General features: G+C 44.1%; 1 long non-coding RNA gene across 2 annotated transcripts in view; it reads left to right on the top strand.

Moving 5' to 3' along the window:
• The first annotated feature begins 11,263 nt into the window (after positions 1-11,263).
• The window catches only part of LOC310753132, a 63,418-nt gene continuing 54,586 nt past the window's right edge, over positions 11,264-20,095 (top strand). For both annotated transcript variants that reach the window (XR_014543215.1, XR_014543216.1), the window contains exon 1: positions 11,264-11,554. This is a non-coding gene — a long non-coding RNA (uncharacterized lncRNA). The remainder of the gene's footprint in view (positions 11,555-20,095) is intronic.

Genomic DNA, 20,095 nt, shown 5'->3' with positions numbered 1-20,095 from the left:
AAATAAATGAAGTAATATTACTGGAAGAATGGGTTCTAGTATATCCCAACAATGCAAAATGTCCACACTAATGCAATGAACAGCTGCACAATGACATAAATGACAGAAACCTAATACAGTGGTACCTCTGGTTACGTACTTAATTCGTTCCGGAGGTCCGTTCTTAACCTGAAACTGTTCTTAACCTGAAGCACCACTTTAGCTAATGGGGCCTCCTGCTGCTGTCACCGCGCCGCCGCCGCGCAATTTCTGTTCTCATCCTGAAGCAAAGTTCTTAACCCGAGGTACTATTTCTAGGTTAGCGGGGTCTGTAACCTGAAGCGTATGTAACCCGAGGTACCACTGTACATGTAGAAAAAGATACAGGGGGGAAAAAGAGTTTTAAGTTTTGGGGGGAGGCAGGGTTCATGTATTCTGCAATCCAAAACAAATCTACTCAGAAGAAATTTCCACTGAATTCAGTGGGGCTTTTCCTCAACTGTTTCTAGGACTGCAGTATTAGATATATAAGAATTAATATGGGACAATGAAAACAGATCGTTCTGGGTCATATTTTACGTGGAAAGAAAGTGTTTTAAACTGAGCTTTGCTGATCCAGGAACACAAAGAGTTCTGCTTCCAGAAAGGGAACAGAAGGCTGAGCTTTATTTAGAACTTTGCTCAGAAATGACACGACAATGGTGGAGAGTAACAGAAAGAAGCAGACGTTCCACTTTCCTTGGGGATTTTCGAGAAGGGTACTAATAAAAGCAAACAATACTAGGGAGCTTTGTCATTTCAGGCAAATGGATCAATGAAGAATAAGTTAGCTCTAATGTCTGCCAGGTCATTTCGGAAGAAGTCTCGGTGTTGCGTAGACGTCATCATCAGCATTACCCTTGGGTCCTACAAACGTTAAGGCTGCTGCAAAGAGGTATATATAGGAACAGGAACACAGAAAGAGAGTTAGTGGCTTTAGGCAAGGGATTTAAGGCAGATAACCCCTAAGGTGCAATAGTAGGGATGGCAATCATGTAAAGATTTAATTGTCCACAAGTTTTTAACTGATTAGTGCATTGCTTTAAAAAAAAAATCAGGTTGCTAAAGGGTGTCTGAAATAACAATGCAATTTAAATTTGATTGTTATTCTTGAGAGGGGGGAATAAAATTTAATACCTTCTTGTTCATTCCCAATTCCACGTAATGCCAACATAGCAGAGGTGTAACATGGGGGGGCCTACAGGGGCGGCTACCCCAAGCGTGAAATTGTTAGGGGCACAAAATTTCAACACCCAGTGCTGCTGCACGTTTCCTTCGCTGGGCTCCACTGACGACGGCTTTCCATGCAAACCAGGAAGTGACCTCTCCCAACAACGGAACGACTCTTTGTATATTATCTGTGTGGCTGCGATCTCTTGGGCTACACAGACGCCATTAGGCAATTGAATGTGTATGTGTACTCCGTCCATTTCCCTCCCTCCCATCTCACCCCGCTGCATGGCCCCAGGCACTGGAAACCTACACTATGCCACTGCAACATAGAGAGACAGTGGGTTTGCATGTTTCCAGTGCCAGAATAAGGCTAGGGAGACTCGGATACTCCTGATTCGAGAAGCCAGCAACACCACGTATGGTGCATGTAAATAAATTTGAAATATCTGCCCATGGAATAGGCTAGGGTGGAAGCAGACAGAGAGAACAAAATTTAAAATTCTAGCCCATGCTGAAGGCTCAGACTAATACTCTAGCAAATTTGAAGACTGCTGCTAAACTCTCCTTAACTGTTTGGCCAAAGTAGTGGTTTGGCCAGTGGCATACAAAGCAATTAGATATTATGATGTTGATTATTCTACATCCATATAAATGTCTCCAGAAAAGGCAATTAAATGCTCCAGCTCAAAAATGATTACATTTCTGCCATCTACCCAGTAAAAGATAGAAAACTAGCAAAGCCCAAGCAAAAGAGAAACATGCTTGATTGTTTTGTATAATGAATGTCTTTGGTTTTGCTCAGTGCTTAAGAAAAACAGTTGTGTTAATGCATATAATCTATCTAGCCTGCTAACAAGTTTAATCTACTATGTGTGTGGTGATGGTGGAGGGGGCAATCTACTAGTGACAGAGGGAGGGTTATACCATAAAACAGAAACACACACAAAAGCCACACTTGATTGATGATCTGAACCATTCAGCTCCAGTATGGATGGAGTCTGTCTAAATTTATTTAGTGGCCAATCAAAGCAGAACAAATTAAGTAATTTGAAGTACTAAAGAGGATCTGAAGTGCTGCCCACAGTGATAAAAGCCGGAGAACATACTGCCTCCTTTCAGAGAATAAATCGAAAGTTTTGTTTTATATTGAAAATCAAACATTGATTTCTACTAATATTTTATAAATTTCACTGGTTTCCCCTTTTAAAGCTATATTTTATTCTTTGTTGTTGTCATTTAGTCATGTCCGACTCTTCATGACCCCATGGACCAGAGCACGCCAGGAACTCCTGTCTTCCACTGCCTCCCACAGTTTGGTCAAACTCATGCTGGTAGCTTCGAGAACACTGTCCAACCATCTCGTCCTCTGTCGCCCCCTTCTCCTTGTGCCCTCAATCTTTCCCAACATCAGGGTCTTTTCCAGGGAGTCTTCTCTTCTCATGAGGTGGCCAAAGTATTGGAGCCTCAGCTTCACGATCTGTCCTTCCAGTGAGCCCTCAGGGCTGATTTCCTTTAAAATGGATAGGTTTGTTCTTCTTGCAGTCCATGGGACTCTCAAGAGTCTCCTCCAGCACCATAATTCAAAAGCATCCATTCTTCGGCGATCAGCCTTCTTTATGGTCCAGCTCTCACTTCCATACATCACTACTGGGAAAACCATAGCTTTAACTATACGGACCTTTGTTGGCAAGGTGATGTCTCTGCTTTGCTTTTTTTCTTTTTTTCTTTTCTTTTATTCTTTATCTCCCCTTTTTATGATCATTAGCACAATCATGTTCAAGCTCTTTATGGGAACAGAGCCAAAACACAACAAAAATGCAGAAAATATGTCACTGTGTCGATGTAATAAATCTTGTTTCTGTTGTAAGATACACACTCTTTGGACTCTGCCTCCAGAACCTGAAAGCGCACAGTTTCATATTCCTTATCTATGCATTAACTTTCTGCATTTTCGGGATAAATCCCAATAGTATAGCATCTAGTGTATAAATCAGCTTTAGACAAATTCCCAGAAATTACTAACGGACTCCTTTGCTTCAATGCCAGTAAACTATATCCAGAGATTCATAGCCAGTCAGGTGCTAATTGACTTCGATAATAATGGCGTATCGGGAGTGCCCACTGTCCAAGAGCAAATGCCAAATTGCTGCACACAGATCAAGTAACGGAGAAGAAATTCATATCTGAAATGGGATATAAAAGCTATTATAGAATATAACCTAGTACAGTGGAATATAAGATTTGCCATGCTGGATTATATTGCTGATGTGTCAGAAATGATATTCTGCCTCAAGCGGTTCTTTCTGTCTGACAAACTTTCATCATGTAGCACCAATAATCATGAGTGGTGGGATGTGTGTTGCTGTTTCTCACTCGTGCCAAGGGGAAGCGTAACTCTTGGGTGTGTTATAGTCTAGAGAAGGCATTGGTATTTCATGGAAAAGCTAGAAACTGGGTCCAAGGACTGGTCCACACACTAAGCTCCCCTGTTCTCTTCTTCAGCCTCTCTCCTCTTTCTGAAGGACTTGTGTTGATGGCACACAACATATTAAGCATTTTTATGCTGGTCTTCAGTGCGCTTCCATTTAAAAGGCATCATATATCTTCATTTAGATGCTTCTGTTAAACTTTCCAATTAGAACATAATTAGGTGAGCTGACGTCTAATTGCTTTCTCTTATGGCTGTAAATCAAGAATGGCTTTGGAATGTGGTTGGCCTTCAAAACGAAAGCTTCCTCAAAAAGGACAGCTGCCTGCACACATCCGTATTTTGCTGAGGATAATCCCTTTAAGGTAAAAACAAAACAAAACCAAGCAATTAAAATACACGTGTGGCATGCCTTGCACAGCTGATGCGAGATGCATGTGTTTTATAGCAGGCGTGGGGAACTTTTTCATGTCCAGATCCACATTGCCTTCTGGGAAACCTGGGTTATGTACTGAGCTGAATCCTAGAACAATAGGTTCCAGAATGCAGCAGTCTGATTGGTCCGCAGGAGCCACCCAATCCAGCTCCAGGTGGAAGTGAATCAGCGACCTGATTAGCCTGCAGGAGCAGCCAATCAGGCTCCTGGATGAAGTGAATCAGCAACCTGATTGGTCTGCAGGAGCAGCCAATCAGGCTTCTGGAGGAGGTGAATCTGCATCCTGATTGGCCTGCAGGAGCAGCCCGGAATTAGCCAATCACGCGGGGGCCATTGTGTAAATAATGTCTATATAGCTAGACATTTTGGGGGAAGTCTCATTCATTGCTACTGTGAGCTGAATAAAGAGCATGAAATTCACACTCGACTCAGTATATTTCACTGGGAGACGTGTGCTTATGGGAGGGTGGGGTCAGAGGCAAAAGTAGAATCATAGAATCACAGAATTGTAGAGTTGGAAGGGACCCCAAGGGTCATCTAGTCCAACCTCCTGAAATGCAGGAATCTCAACTAAAGCATCCATGGCAGATGGCCATCCAACCTCTGCTTAAAAACCTCCAAGGAAGGGTAGTCCACAACCTCCAGAGGGAGACCATTCCGATGTTAAGCAGCTCTCACTGTCAGAAAGTTCTTCCTCAAATTTAGCTGGAATCTCCTTTCTTGTAACTTTAAGTCATTGGTTCAAGTCCTACCCTCCAGAGCAGAAGAAAACAACCTTGTTTCCTCTTTCGTGTGACAGCCCTTGAGATATTTGAAGATGGCTATCCTATCTCCTCTCAGTGTCCTCATCCCCAGTCTAAACATACTGTCTCAAATGTTCCTCATAAGGCTCGGTTTCCAGACCCTTGATCATCTTGGCTGCTCTCCTCTGTACATGTTCCAGCTTGTCAACATCCTTCTTAAATTGTGCTGCCCGGAACTGGAGACAGTATTCCAGGTGTGGTCTGACCAAGGCAGAATAGACTGGTACTATTTCTTCCCTTGATCTGGAGACTGCAGCCTGGTGGAGCAAGGAATGTAAATGATGTGCTAGGCAAGTTTTAGACACACACACACACATGCCAAATCTGAGGACCCAAAGGAGCTTACAAAGGAATACAGAAAGAAATATATCCACTAAAAGCCAGCACAATAATACAAACACATTGTAAAAGCAATCTAAAAAAAAAACCAACCACCATACATGACCACATAATCAAAACCTTCAGAAGCTCTGTTCAAGCCATCAGGGCCATAAACAAATGAAGCTGTCATTCCATTTCAAAAACTAACAGAAACGAATTTCTCCTAAAATTCTGGGCAATGTGCTCTGCTTTTATAAAGGAGATGCACACTATGCTGCACTTCAGGGTGATTTAACTTAGATCATATTTTCCGTTTTGTAATTCGAACATCTCTGGAAGAAGCCTGCTTGCTAACTGGTGGCTAAAACAAGTAAAACACATGGACTGGCAACTATACAGAGCCTTTATAACTATCTTGGGGCATATCTACGTACCTGTCATGCATGCCTTTTGCATTACAGAATTCTACTCTCCTTAAAGGGAAAGGGTCTCTCTCACTCTCTCTCTCTCTCTCCATATGCAAGAAAAAGACCAGGGTTCAAAAAATAGGTGTGGTGATGAGGATGAGCAGACTTGTCGCTCAAGCTTATGTTCTCTCCTCCTTTGTGCACAAAGCAGGGAAACCTAAAAGTTTATAGTCACAGATCTGAACAAACCACATTTTTTTAGTTCTATCCAGCTACGTGAAACTAGTTTGTTCTAAACCCATTCAGTTCACAAACCAGAATATGAAATCACATTTGATCGTATATGTTTGACCAAACTGCTTAGATCAGACCATAGTTTCCCATATTATGATAAGAAGGGAAACTGTAGCTCCCCCCCACACACACACACACAAAGATGTGGTCATAGGCAACTGTATCCTTGTGCATGTAGACTGGAGTTCTGCTCATGCAGCCGGACTTGCTCCTACTTCCTTTTCTCTCCACCCCCCCCCCCAATCCCAACCCTTTCCCCAAAATTTCTTCTGGAAGGTTGGGGAGGGTAGATTTGGTGAGGGGGGGAGTGTGTTTGTGCAACATTGGATTCAATTCAATGTGTAGAGTTTCTTTGCTTGTTTGTTCATAGTTACTTCCAGCAGTGGTGTCATGAACACACCAGCTCCAAGTGTAATCTCGCAGCTGGCTGCAGAATGCAGTCAGGAACAGGGAGGCTGGGCTTTCACGCCAGTGCAGGAGAGCCCGCAGCTGCCAGCATCAACTTCTCCTGACCTTGGATGGCCAGCTGATAAGGGAGGAATGGAGAGCAAGCTGGAACACAGCCAAAGCTCCCCGGAAACCCAAACAGGTACGGAAAGCCACAGAGACAGCTTTTTGGAACTCGAAGGGGCTGCAGCTGACCAAATAAGTCTAATTGGTAGCCAGTGCAGTCAGACCAGGATTGGTGTAATATGTTCAAGCCATCTTGCTCCAGTGAGCAACCTGGCAGCTGAATTCTGCACTAGCTAAAGTTTCCGAACCGTCTTCAGAGGCAGCCCTACATATAATGCAAATGTGCTCACAGGCTCCATAACTACCCCTTGCCTAGGACAACTTCCTATGTTGCTTTCAAGGCTTTTGCTGCATTGGTTGATTTTGGAGACCACATATGCAGTTACTTCGAATTATCTCCCGACCTATTTATCTGAGGCAAGCCCTACTGAACTCGAGAGGACTACCTTATGGGTAAAAAATAAACCAGATAAACATAACGCAGGTTGCTTTTTAAAAAAAACAATCTTTGGCTGCCTCAAATTTAGAAGTGCAAAGCTTGTCCTTTCAGCAGTCTCTGAGATGCAGCGAAGCTTATGGAAAGATTGGCAAGTCTGTTTAAAAGGAAAAAAAACCACCCCAATGCATTTAGGCATGGACCAACAAATCCATCTCTCCTTGACAGTTGCAGAATGTTTATAACTTTGGCTAGTTTTCCTTCCCACCCCACCATCAGCTCAAGCCTTGGGGCTTGGGGTTACACGATAGTTACTGAGATCGTAAAAATATTCCCACGATGCAGCTGCCTTGCACCTTCACATGCAAACATTATACAGTCAGAAAGAGGAGGGTGCAAATGAGCAATCACTGTTTGTTTCCCCTCTCACTCCTGCCCTTTGGCTTTTTAGTACAACGCCTCCATTTAAAAAAGAATCGGGGAACTTTGGATTGCAATGGTAGTGTACAATAAGCATATAAGGAAAGGAAACAACAGTACTCTGCACTCAGCGTGGGGCGAGTACTCGTTTCAGAATAGAACCTCCGAGTGCATTCTCCATGGTCGCTGCTGGAAACTTCCTCCGTACAACAGGCAAGCAAAGTAATTGGAAAAACGTGGCTGCACACGAAAGGCTTTTCGTTTTCATGGCAGATTTGCATCAGATTGCCTTTATCTGGGAGACCCTTGATCACCAGTTGGAAAAGCAGCTGGCGCACTCTGCTTGAGCTGAGTTTGGACACCGGGGAATGCCGCATCATCAATGCGTTTTAAGTGCGCCCATCAGCGCTGACATAAACAGCCGCATCAGCCACACAAGGCAGCCAGTTTCACTGCACAGTGTGAAAATGGAACCAAATAAGAGGAATGGTTCTGGTTCATCCTTTTTCCTTTCCTTCCCCCCCCCCCCCCGCCCTTGCTTGCTTCCTTCCACTCCCTCCCCTCCCTCCCCAGTTATATTGTTCAATTTAGTCCTGAGCATTATAGCCTGCCAGTGCCAGTCTTGGGATTTACAATGTTTAATATTCAACAGTCGGTTAAGCTGTGAAATTAGTTAAAACGCCTTTATGAGGTCCTAGGCCCTCTGGTTCCCTTTCTCTATTTTTCACGTGCAAGTCAAAATAAACAGAACATCCTTCTGGGTGGCTGGGGAGGGAAGATTGCGTGTGCTCAATGGGGTGATGAAATGAACTCGCCTGCCAGTGTTCTCGTGGTCTCTGTCGGATTGCAAGAGCTTTATGCAACGTGTTAGATTTTTTTTAAAAAAAAAAATCTTATTGACCAAAAGTTGCAGCCGAATCACAGCAGTGACCTTTCATTCAAAAGACAAAGCTTTCCCACCCCAACAGCTACTTCATCCCACATGCTGTATGCTAGCCACATACAACGTATTAACAGCTTTAATACCTTCCAAACACGTTTCCCCCCAGAGTAAGTCTCCATTGCCTTCTCCATAATATCCAAATGGATAGTATTGTTTTATGACACCTTGACACGTTTGCGGTAAATAAACAATGTACATCACCCAACAGCTTACAGTGCAAAGGATTTGCAACGCATGAAAAGGTTCCTTCCAGAGCAGATATCTAGTCTGTATCACATAGGCAGAGCAATCCTGTTTTTCATGTTACACTGGAGGAGAAGGGATGCTGCCACTGCCCTGGTGGAAGAGCCACACAATCCACAGTGTGATCAAACCCAGCAGGGAAGAGGACAAAACACAGGCGACAAGCATGGCGGGAGCTGGTATTAATGATGTGGCATCCCTGGGGACACAGTCAGTGCCCACCAATCAAAGACTGTGGTGCCAGTGAAACTCACATGCCATCCACACACTGAGGGAGCCAGTGAACTCATCACTGTGGGAACATGCCGCTGCCACAACATGCTAGTATCTCCATACACAAAATGCGGTAAGGATAAGGTAAAGACATGGGAAGCGGGTGGCGATGTGGTCTAAACTACTGGGCCTCTTGGGCTTGCCGATCGGAAGGTCGGTGGTTCAAATCCTCGCAACAGGGTGAGCTCCCATTGCTTTGTCCCAGCTCCTGCCAACCTAGCAGTTCGAAAGCACACCAGTGCAAGTAGATAAATAGGTACCGCTGTGGCGGGAAGGTAAACGGCATTTCTGTGTGCTCTGTGTTATATACTGAAGTTCTCACCCTGGGCCAGCAGGGGGATACTGTAGATAGTTATGCAAATAAGGGATCAAAAGTGACGTTCAGTGATTGGATAGTTTTAGAAAATTGTTACAGTTACGTTGTACTGGAGCTCTATATAAGCAGGCTGACTGAACCCTTCAGTTCAGTTCTGTTCTGGCCTGTGAATAAACAAGAGCTGGTTGAAGAATTGCTGTGTCATCTGGTATGTTCACCCACAACTTAACACTCTGGTTTGCATCACGGTGTTTCGTTGTGCCAGAAGCAGCTTAGTCATGCTGGCCACATGACATGGAAAGCTGTCTGCAGACAAATGCCGGCTCCCTCGGCCTGAAAGCAAGATGAGCGCCGCAACCCCATGGTCACCTTTGACTGGACTTAACCATCCAGGGGTCCTTTACCTTTACACAAAATGCACAAGATGGCATGACAGCGCCGCCACCTTGGCAGCCCCGGCACCACAGCTAATCCTCCTGGAAAGGATTTAAATTCCCTTCTTCTGCTCACAGTCAAGAGTTTTGGAGCACAACACGCAACAGGGAGGAAGGAGCAGATGTACAACACAGCACAACATCTACTGGACATATTTTCCTGGGCAGGATCCCTGAATGGAGGACACATAACTCCTCCAGAGGCAAGATGTTTGAGACCCACCCTGGGAGAGAAAATAACCCTTTTGACAAGCAGCTAAGGGAAGAGGCCAGGAAATGGAGGAAGAGCCGTGTTGTGGGTGTTTGTGTGCACCTATAGCTTGACAGCGAGGGGACGCGGGTGGCGCTGTGGGTAAAACCTCAGTGCCTAGGGCTTGCCGATCGCATGGTCGGCGGTTCGAATCCCCGTGGTGGGGTGAGCTCCTGTCTTTCGGTCCCAGCTCCTGCCCACCTAGCAGTTCGAAAGCACGCTTAAGTGCAAGTAGATAAATAGGTACCGCTTTATAGCGGGAAGGTAAACGGCGTTTCTGTGTGCTGCGCTGGTGCTGGCTCGCCAGAGCAGCTTCGTCACGCTGGCCATGTGACCTGGAAGTGTCTCCGGACAGCGCTGGCCCCCGGCCTCTTAAGTGAGATGGGCGCACAACCCTAGAGTCGGACACGACTGGCCCGTACGGGCAGGGGTACCTTTACCTATAGCTTGACAGCAGAGGCCTGTGGGGGCTCACGGCATTTGGCACACGTTTGGGAAGCAAGAGGGAGGGCACTCCATGCAATGCAATTTAAAAACCAAGTATTAAGAACCAGGAAGAACACTTGTAAATGCTCTGTCTGCAAAGTTGTTTTTCAACATGTGTGTCTTTAACCATGTTATAAACAGGCCGTTGCCATTCCAAGGGAACAAGGGATGCGTTCATGGCGAGTTCCGGCACCTCTTTTTCTAGAGAAATAGCACTGGTTATAAACTGTATTTACCTGTACAGAGAGGATGATCATCCACACAGTGCAAAACGCATAAGGATTAATTGTGCACGATACAAGTTTATATGCAGATTCTTAATCCTGTCTACATAGCAACCACACAAGTCTCTTGTGCCACAAGCAGAATTTTGCAGTGGAGGAGACGGCTAGAGAAAGAACTCTCCTTTTTGCTCGAGAATGCAGCTGAGATTGAATAAATCTGAAATCTGCATTGGAATTAGAAAGTGACAGTGTCTCAAAATGAGAAAAAATGTGTGGCAGCTCAAGTTACCCCCCCTCCCCTTTTCCCCTTCTTTGGGAAAAAAATGATAATTATATGGCAGTGTTTCTTTGCCTTAATCTGTTTACAGAAATATTGAGAATGCATTACACAAACTGAATAACTCCCCCATATCTTTGTACTCCAAAATTTGCAGTTAATTAAACTAATTTGTCTGTTTTTGTGGGTTGGAAACTCTTGCTGTCATCCTTTCCAATCACTACTTATTTAAATTTCATCCTTGGCCAGTTTCATGATAATGTTTATCTGCTCCAGAGGATTTGAAATGAGAGCAATACACAGCCTTCCCATTTAATTTCTTTCTTAAAGCTGAGAAACCCAAGCATCAACTGGCCAGTTAGATAACACAATTTCGCTTGTAGGTTATTTGCTTAAGATAGCTGTGGGCTAATTTAATTCCTGAGTTACTTATTTACTGGTTCTGTTAGGGATTCCCTGCAGTTAAGAATGAACTGTGCACAGACTTTTGTAGAAAAAGGGGGGGAAAGAACACAATCTGGAAGTTTTGTCCTAGAGGATCAGGTAAAACAAAAAGAGAAAAGAAAGAGAGGCAAAGAGACAGTTTTGAGGGGAATAAATTGCTTATTTTCCTATTAGCATGCATCTAAACTTCTTCCACTTACCTGAACAGAAAATTAATTCTGAATTGCTTTGCATATTTAGTGTTTGGAAATATGTACTTTGCATAATGGAGACATAAAGAAAAGGGCACTTTTATGCCAAAGTGATACCTCAGAAAAATAAGGGTGCCAGACTAATGCTTTTCTGCTTTCAAACTGCATATTTTCCTCTCCTGCTAGCCAGAAACACCAACAGATAAGAGAAACAGGAAACCAAGGTATGTGCTGTTCTGGATTTTGTTTATTTCAGGAAGCTTTATAGATGGTGATAAATTAATTTTCATTTTGTTACATTAATCTGCAAGGTGGGTAATTAACCTCAACTGTTGAACAAAAACAATGGAATGGGGCCCAGATATTGATTTGTGCCATATTTGATTGTTAACGGCACAGTAAATAAATAGCAGCAATATCTGGCGCACAAAAAGTCAAGAAAGCCAGGCTGATCCATGGCAGTGGGGAATCAAAATCACTCAGATCATACCTTCATTCAGTACCCCATGCCGGCATTTTTTACTCCTCCTCCCCTTTTCAAATACAGTCTGACGGAAACCAGAGCGCACAGAAACGCTGTTTACCTTCCCACTGCAGCGGTACCTAATTATCTACTTGCGCTGGCTTGCTTTTGAACTGCTAGGTGGGCAGGAGCTGGGACAGAGCAATGGGAGCTCACCGCATCACGGGGATTCAAACTGCTGACCTTCCGATTGGCAAGCCCAAGAGGCTCAGTGGTTTAGATCACAGCGCCACCCGCGTCCCCACCAGACTCAGTATTTTGCGGGCCCTTCAGTCTCATGCCAGCAAATTTAGGATTCCACAAACACTCTGGTTCTCTGACACAACAAGAAGTTTTTGGAGATAGGAAAATGATTGGAGAATTAGAGTGTAAAACAGAAATCACATAACAGGAAGCTGAGTAACCTACACACAAACAAATCAGGATGAATGCTCAATAAACAGTGGATATCATCTAACCTCCAGGCAAACACCTTGTTGTTGTTGTTTAGTCATTTAGTCATGTCCGACTCTTTGTGACCCCATGGACCAAAGCACGCCAGGCACTCCTGTCTTCCACTGCCTCCCGCAGTTTTGTCAAACTCATGTTCGTAGCTTCAAGAACACTGTCCAACCATCTCATCCTCTGTCGCCCCCTACTCCTTGTGCCCTCAATCTTTCCCAACATCAGGGTCTTTTCCAGGGAGTCTTCTCTTCTCATGAGGTGGCCAAAGTACTGGAGCCTCAGCTTCAGAATCTGTCCTTCCAGTGAGCACTCAGGGCTGATTTCCTTCAGAATGGATAGGTTTGATCTTCTTGCAGTCCATGGGACTCTCAAGAGTCTCCCTCCAGCACCATAATTCAAAAGCATCAATTCTTCGGCGGTCAGCCTTCTTTATGGTCTAGCTCTTTCTGGACAACCTCCAGGCAAACACATATGAAACAGCAAGTTTCATATAACTTCCATGCAAGCTTTGTGCAAACAGGTCAGGATGAATTCTCAATAAACAGGTCAATTGGAGGCACTCCTTGTGAATTCCTGACTGAGGCAAATTGGGGGTTTCCCAGTCTACTGCGGAAAGTGTACCAGCTTTCGATACACAGTAAATCATCAACGCAACACAGTGCTTGTTTGGTAAGGGATATAGGACGCCTAATCTATGCAGATGTGAAATGACTACTTGAGCCAGATTTTTTTTTTAAAAAAGGTCTGTTCTTTCAGAGGGTGCTAGCCCCTGCTCAATGCAAATAATAATCTGACAACTGTCATTCCTTGAGGCTGGGAGGTTGTTTTTTCGAAACACAAAGGGGCTTTTAAAGTGATGGTGTTTGTCTCAAACTGACCAAGATATCTCAAATAATAATTGCTACCATGACTGAGGTGAGAAGTCTGGAAATCCTGTCCTGAGAGGATTCTGCTGTTTCTCAGATTAAGGGATCTGGATAAACTGTATAAACATCCCTAGTGTTTGGGGTATCTTTGCACAGAGCTTTGATACAAATGCCCCCAAACCTGGGAATGCATGAAATCTGAAAAGCGATTTTGTGGCTTTGATGTACCTACTTTAAACCTTTTGTACTCAGTGCCTTTTGGTATTCACGATATGCAGCGGAAGCTGGTTCTCCTCAAATACTAACATATGCTATAGGCCAAGATTACCTAAAGTCACCAGTGATTTTAAGAATACTAATAAATCATAGAGCCTTCTCCCAACCATAGCTCCCAAAGAACTGGTTCTTACAAGTCTAATCTGAGATGGCTCAGTCAGTAGAGCATGAGACTTTTCATGTCAGGACTGTGATTCTGAGCCCCATATCGGGTGAAAGATTACTGCATTGCAGGGGGTTGGACTAGATCAGGGTTTTCCCCCAACTTGGGTCTCCAGCTATCATTGGACTACAACTCCCATCACCCCTAACTAGCAGGACCAGTGGTCAGGGATGATGGGAATTGCTGTCCAAAAACAGCTGGAGATTCAAGTTTGGGAAACACCAGACTAGATAGTTCATAACTTTGAGAAGATCACTGCCAGTCTTTTTACGACAATTGGTAGATCACTGCCAGTTTTTCTATACTGTGAGTAGATCGCAGACTGTTGGGAGTTGGGTGTCCCTGCCTTACACTGTTCTCTGCTGGCTTTTCTTGGCTTGGTCCATGCTGATTGCAGACCCTCGAAGTATCCCTATTTTCCAGGGATGTCCCTGATTTAGAGAAGCCGCCTCAGTTTCTGATTTGATCCCAGAATGTCCCACTTTTCCTTAGGATGTCCCTATTTTTGTTGGAGAAATGTTGGGTGGTATGGAGTTATCCGACCCCTGAGCTGTCTGAAGGCAATCCTGTATAGGGAAGTTTTTATTTTAATGGTTAATGTTTTGTTGTGTTTTTATATATGTTGGAAGCTGCCCAGAGTGGCTGGGGCAACCCAATAAGATGTGTGGGGTACAAATAGAAAAATTATCATTCAGGAATGGGACGTCCCTATTTTCATCAGAGAATTGTTGGAGGGTATGTGATTGCATGACGATGCCCTGCTCTTTTGGAAGATATAAACCACCCTAACATCTACTTTAAAAAAGAAAAAATGCTACATGGCTCAGGAGATTAAAACAGCCCTTTTGAATGAGTTTCCTTAAGTTGTTTTAACATCACCTTCCAATATAGAGTTGGCTGCGAGAAGAGCACCCAAGGACAGAGCTTCTCTGACATGTGGCTTTCAGAGCCCCAAGTAATCTTTATTCACCTCCCATATGTATGCTGCAAAGCAATCTGTCCCATGAACAGCCAGGGGGAATCTATGAACTCCATGTCCTCCTCCTTTTTTAAAAAAATAATAACACATTTATTTCCATTTATCCCCACCCTCTACTAACAAGTATATTGATGTACTACCGACAGAGGCATTGGATTCTTAGGAGGTAACCCAAAGTAGAACAGGGATGACTATCAAATGCAGAATTTATCATCAGCTTAACCTCGATGTGTGGAGCACCTCCTACTGTAGGAGGAAGTTCAGAGAGTCCGACATGGAATGCATGTACAGTGATACCTCAGGTTACCGACGCTTCAGGTTACAGACTCCGCTAACCCAGAAATAGTACCTCAGGTTAAGAACTTTGCTTCAGGATGAGAACAGAAATCATGTGGCAGCAGTGCTGCGGCAGTGGGAGGCCCCATTAGCTAAAGTGGTGCTTCAGGTTAAGAACAGTTTCAGGTTAAGAACGGACCTGGTGAAAACCAGAGCAGCACATGGAAACACCATTCACCTTCCCGCCGGAGTGGTACCTGTTTATCTACTTGTACTTTTTGACGTGCTTTCGAACTGCTAGTTATTGCATAGCTACCTTAAAAATCCAGCCCCCTGACTTTGCCTTATTTACTTCACTTTTGCTGCTTTAAGGCACAGTTTCTCTGTTCCTTCCCCAATGGAGAGGTTTTGTTTACCCTTGACGCTTGTGGGATTATTGATAATTGAACTCTTTTTTTAGGCAATTGTGTTGTGATAAGTTCCCAGGTGAGCAGTCTCGGGATGACTCAGGCAGGCTCCCCATCCGATGGCACCATGGCGTTTTCACCTGCCTGATTACACGGCACATCAGAGAAAGGCGTTGATGCTACCTAATTGGCAGGATTTATGGCACTTTTGCCCTTTGAAGATTGTAGCCCTCGCAGACATCGATTGAAGTGGAATCTTAAAAAAGAAAACAGGAGAACAACCCAACATCTTATCCTAATTTTAGGATCCAGAAGCACAACGTGTATTCCTGGTGGATTAGCCAGGAGCTTCTTCCAGCAGTTTCAGTGGCTTATTAAGAGAGAAAACTCGATACACCATTCTCTGGCCTCTGCTACTCTCCCAACATTTGGTATCTGTAGGTACACCTCCAGCTACACACTTAAAAGTGTTTCACTCGGACTGCACTTTATAATTTAGTTGAACAACTTTTCCAGGCCAGTTGAGCTCACTTTTTTTTCTACAATTTTTATTAAATTTTCTGTTTTACATTTTAGAATATTCATTTAAACAAACTTAAAATATCAGTGACTTCCCTTCTTCTCTTTCCATGGTTCTTTTTGCATAACATAAATCCCTGCATATCTTACATAAACTAAACCATTCAGTATTCTATTATTACATCCATCAAAATTTATTTACACTGTTGAATTTATCTTAACGCTGCCCATGTTTTCATATATACACAATTTCCCCCCATATAATCAATAAACATTTCCCAATCTTCTTTAAATGTATGTTCTTCTTGTTCTCTTCTTGTATATGTTAGGTCTGCAAGCTGCTCATATTCCATCAGTTTAAGTTGCCATTCTTCTTTAGTTCACTCATTTTCCACTTTGGGGCTAACAAAACAGGCCACAGCACTGGCGTACATAAATAACCTTTTTTTGACACTGGGGAATTTCCATCTGAATTATCCCCAACAAAAAGGACTCTGTGGGGAGGGGTTGGGGGGGAGTACTTTTAAACAATTTTTTCAATTCATTATGAATTATTTCCCAATATTCTTTTGCCATTTTACAGGTCCACCACATATGATAGAATGTACCCTCAGCCTCATTGAGACACTTTTGCTCACTAATCTGGTAGATAAAAACAGGGCATGGCAGTTATATATGGATATATTTAGCACATTCCCATCCTGCATTTCCTCCAAGGTGTCTTTGCCCCTCTGAGGTAGGTTAGACTGAGAGATGGTGACTGGCCTAAGGTTACCCACTGAGCCCCATAGTTGAGTGAGGATTTGAACCCAGCTCTCCCAGGTCCTAATCTGACACTCTAACCTCTATGTCACCCTGGCTCCCTTCACACAGGCTCTTCAACAAAACTAGAAATGAAAACAGAATGAATAAATCGAAACTCCATTTGTATTTTTTGACTTATCTACCATCCCATCCCTCAGGACAACCTTGGAATTTCCCCTAGCATTAACCCAGAATTCAGTAGAGACTTAAAGGGGAGGGAGCAGAAAGAATAAAGAAAGACAAGAACTAATCTAATGGCCCAGGAGAAAATAATAATAATTCAATATTCTTCGCCAGTCCCACCATCCCTGGAGAGCACAATGCTGGTGTAAAGGTAGTAGTTGGTGTGTTGGAGGTTAAATAAAATGTCAGTATATGAAACCTGGTTTGTCTTGGAAAGAAAACACATAAATGGCAAGGGTGCAAACATATGCACACTTATGCTGGAGCAAGCTCCACTCAACTCTTTGGAACTTTATGAGTAAATATAAAAGGTATAAAGGTAAAGGACCCTTGGATGGTTAAGTCCAGTCAAAGACAACTATGGGGTGTGGCGCTCATCTCGCTTCAGGCCGAGGGAGCCAGCATTTGTCCACAAACAGCTTCCAGATCATGTGGCCAACATGACTAAACCACTTCTGGCACAACGGAACACTGTGACAGAAACCAGAGTGCACGGAAACGCCGTTTCCCTTCCCACCGCAGTGGTACCTATTTATCTACTTGCACTGGCATGCTTTCGAACTGCTAGGTTAGCAGGAGCTGGGACAGAGCAAAGGGAGCTCACTCCGTCGCGGGGATTCGAACCGCCAACCTTCTGAATGGCAAGCCCAAGAGGCCCAGTGGTTTAGACCACAGCGCCACCCACATCCCATGAGTAAATATGCATAGGGTTGCAATGCAAGACACAAACTGGTCACAAGTCTAGCCTTTTAATTGTTCATACTGAGCACAAAACAGCATGAAAGCAATGGTGCCAGTTATTTAGGGACTATCACACAGGATTACTACTGTTTCACAAAGCACACACTCCACCTGCACAGACACACACACACACACACACACACATGAGCACTAGAGGTGTCACATTCTCCATTCATATCCCAGTGATTGCTCAGAAGCCCAAAACATCTCACAGAAACAGCCATTTTACAGGGAGGAAGGCAGTAAACCCATTTTACTTGTCACCAAAGATGCAGATTTATTCTTCTTTTGACATGTAACCTCCAGGATCAATGCTTTCCTTTCCCCCCAGGTAAATAAACAACATGCCAGTGTACTCCTTCCTGAAACTACGAATGATCAATGTCCACTCAGTGTTGTGTTGACCCACTGCTGCTAAATTGACCTAAACAACCGTCTATTGAGCAGAAACATCTTTTCCAGACCTGGCCAAATGGTCTGATTAAGAATCCATTGAGTCGCTTCCTCTCTTTATACACCCTACTGCGAAAAGAAAAACCACTTTAAAATTACCTTTGTCAAGCGGGAGATCTAGCTGGAATCGCCACTTTGTTAGTTCCTGATTGAGCTTAATGCTCCTAGAGGCAGGGCTGTCCTTCAACTTAGCCAAGTTCCCTTTTTTTTTTTTTTTTTTTTTTGTCTTGTAAGGAAGACACATCCTGAACCCTGAGGAATCTTAGCAGGGAGATGCTCCTAACATCTGCCTAGTGGGCAGGCTTCGTTCCATATAGCCAGAAGGATCCATATCTGTTTGCATAATGGAGGGCTAGGATGGTCGTTTGCTTTAGCAAGAAATGTGTAATCCTGTTTTGTACAAGAGCTGTTGCTAGTACAAACTGCAGTAAGCTATAAGAGCACAGAGCACACTTACTACTAATGATAGTTATAATAATAATTCCAGTTTGTTGGAAACTAATTGCATAAATATCTGCAAACAATATACAGCAGTAAAATAACTAGGAAGTTCTGAACCACAAGAACAAGCCATATGCAAAGCATCATAAAACATCAAGATACATAAAAATGCAACCTAATTAGAGTATAGAAGCATAAAAATACCACAAAAATATCGCAGCATGCACACAGTTGCCAAACTCGTTTTCCTACACATTCAAACTACACAAAACTAATCAAAACTCACAATCTCCAAACATACTATGTACCGTATTTTTCGCTCTATAGGACACACCCGACCATAGGGTGCACCTTGTTTTAGAGGGAGAGAACAAGAAAAAAAAAATTCTCCCCCTCTCTGCTCAGCGCCCCTTCAGCGAAGCAGCAGGAAAAATGGAGCACCTTCCATTTCTCCTCCCACTTAGCTGAAGGGGCGCTGCACAGCTCTCCCTCTCTGCTGAAGCCAGGAGAGTCTTGCTCCCCTGGCTTCAGCAAAAGGAACCTGAAGCCTCCGGAGTGCAGCGGGACTTCCCGCTGCGCTCTGGAGACTTCAGATGGCTATCCCTGAAGCCTGGAGAGCGAGAGGGGTTGGTGCGCACCGACCCCTCTCGCTCTCCAGGCTTCAGCGAAAGCAACACGTAGCCTCCAGAGCGCGGAGGGAGCACTCCCTCTGCGCTTTGGAGGCTTTGCGTTGCTATCGCTGAAGCCAAGGAGCCTGCATTCGCTCCATAGGACGCACACACATTTCCCCTTAATTTTGGGGGGGGGTGTCCTATAGAGCGAAAAAATTGGGGTGTGTCCTATAGAGCGAAAAATACAGTAGTACTGGCACCTCTTTCTGTTGTTGCGAAAAAGTGTGGCACTTACTATAACAACTATATGGTGAGTTTCTAGGAAAAGAGCACCCTGCAAGTAACTAATAATCAACCAATATGTATGTACTGTATGTACTCGAGTATAAGCCGACCTGAATATAAGCCGAGGCACCTAATTTTACCACAAAAAACTGGGAAATCTTATTGACTCGAGTATAAGCCGGTTCACCACACCACAAACCTCCTGGTGGGCCAGAGTGTATGTGCGTGCGCATGCGCACACAGCAGAGGGGGCTTCTCTCTCCCCCCATCCCCTCCCATCCCCCTGCCTACTTAGGGTGCTGCCAAGAGGCAGCGGCTGGTGGCGGCAGCGGCAGCGGCAGAGGAAGAACAAGCAGCCTAAAAGGGCTGCTTTCGGGCTGCTCGTTCCTCTGCCACCGCCAGCTTCTGCCCCTTGCAAGGGCAGGCACAGGAGCCATGCTTGGCAGAGCAGCAGCGGCATGAGCGGCAGCAGCAAACAGCTTGCTCCAATGAGGGGCTGCTGGAAATGAACTCGAGTGGGACCCTCACTCGAGTATAAGCTAAGGGGGGCCTTTTTCAGCATAAAAAATGTGCTGAAAAAGTCTGCTTATACACGAGTATATACGGTACATAAAAACAAGTCAAGAACAAGGCATAGGATTTGACTGCAAATATCTATAGCTGGCAGTTTGATCTGAACAAATTGGACAACAGAGCAAGTTTAGGAGTTGCCATCTCTTGTAACTGTGTAAATAAGTTCTTATTCACACATATCAGGGGGACTAAACCATGGTCCTCCAGATGTTCTGGGACTT

This window comes from Podarcis filfolensis (assembly GCF_964270895.1).
Source record: "Podarcis filfolensis genome assembly, chromosome: 17".
NCBI classification, from domain to species: domain Eukaryota; kingdom Metazoa; phylum Chordata; class Lepidosauria; order Squamata; family Lacertidae; genus Podarcis; species Podarcis filfolensis.
This window is presented reverse-complemented; position numbering and strand designations above follow the sequence as displayed.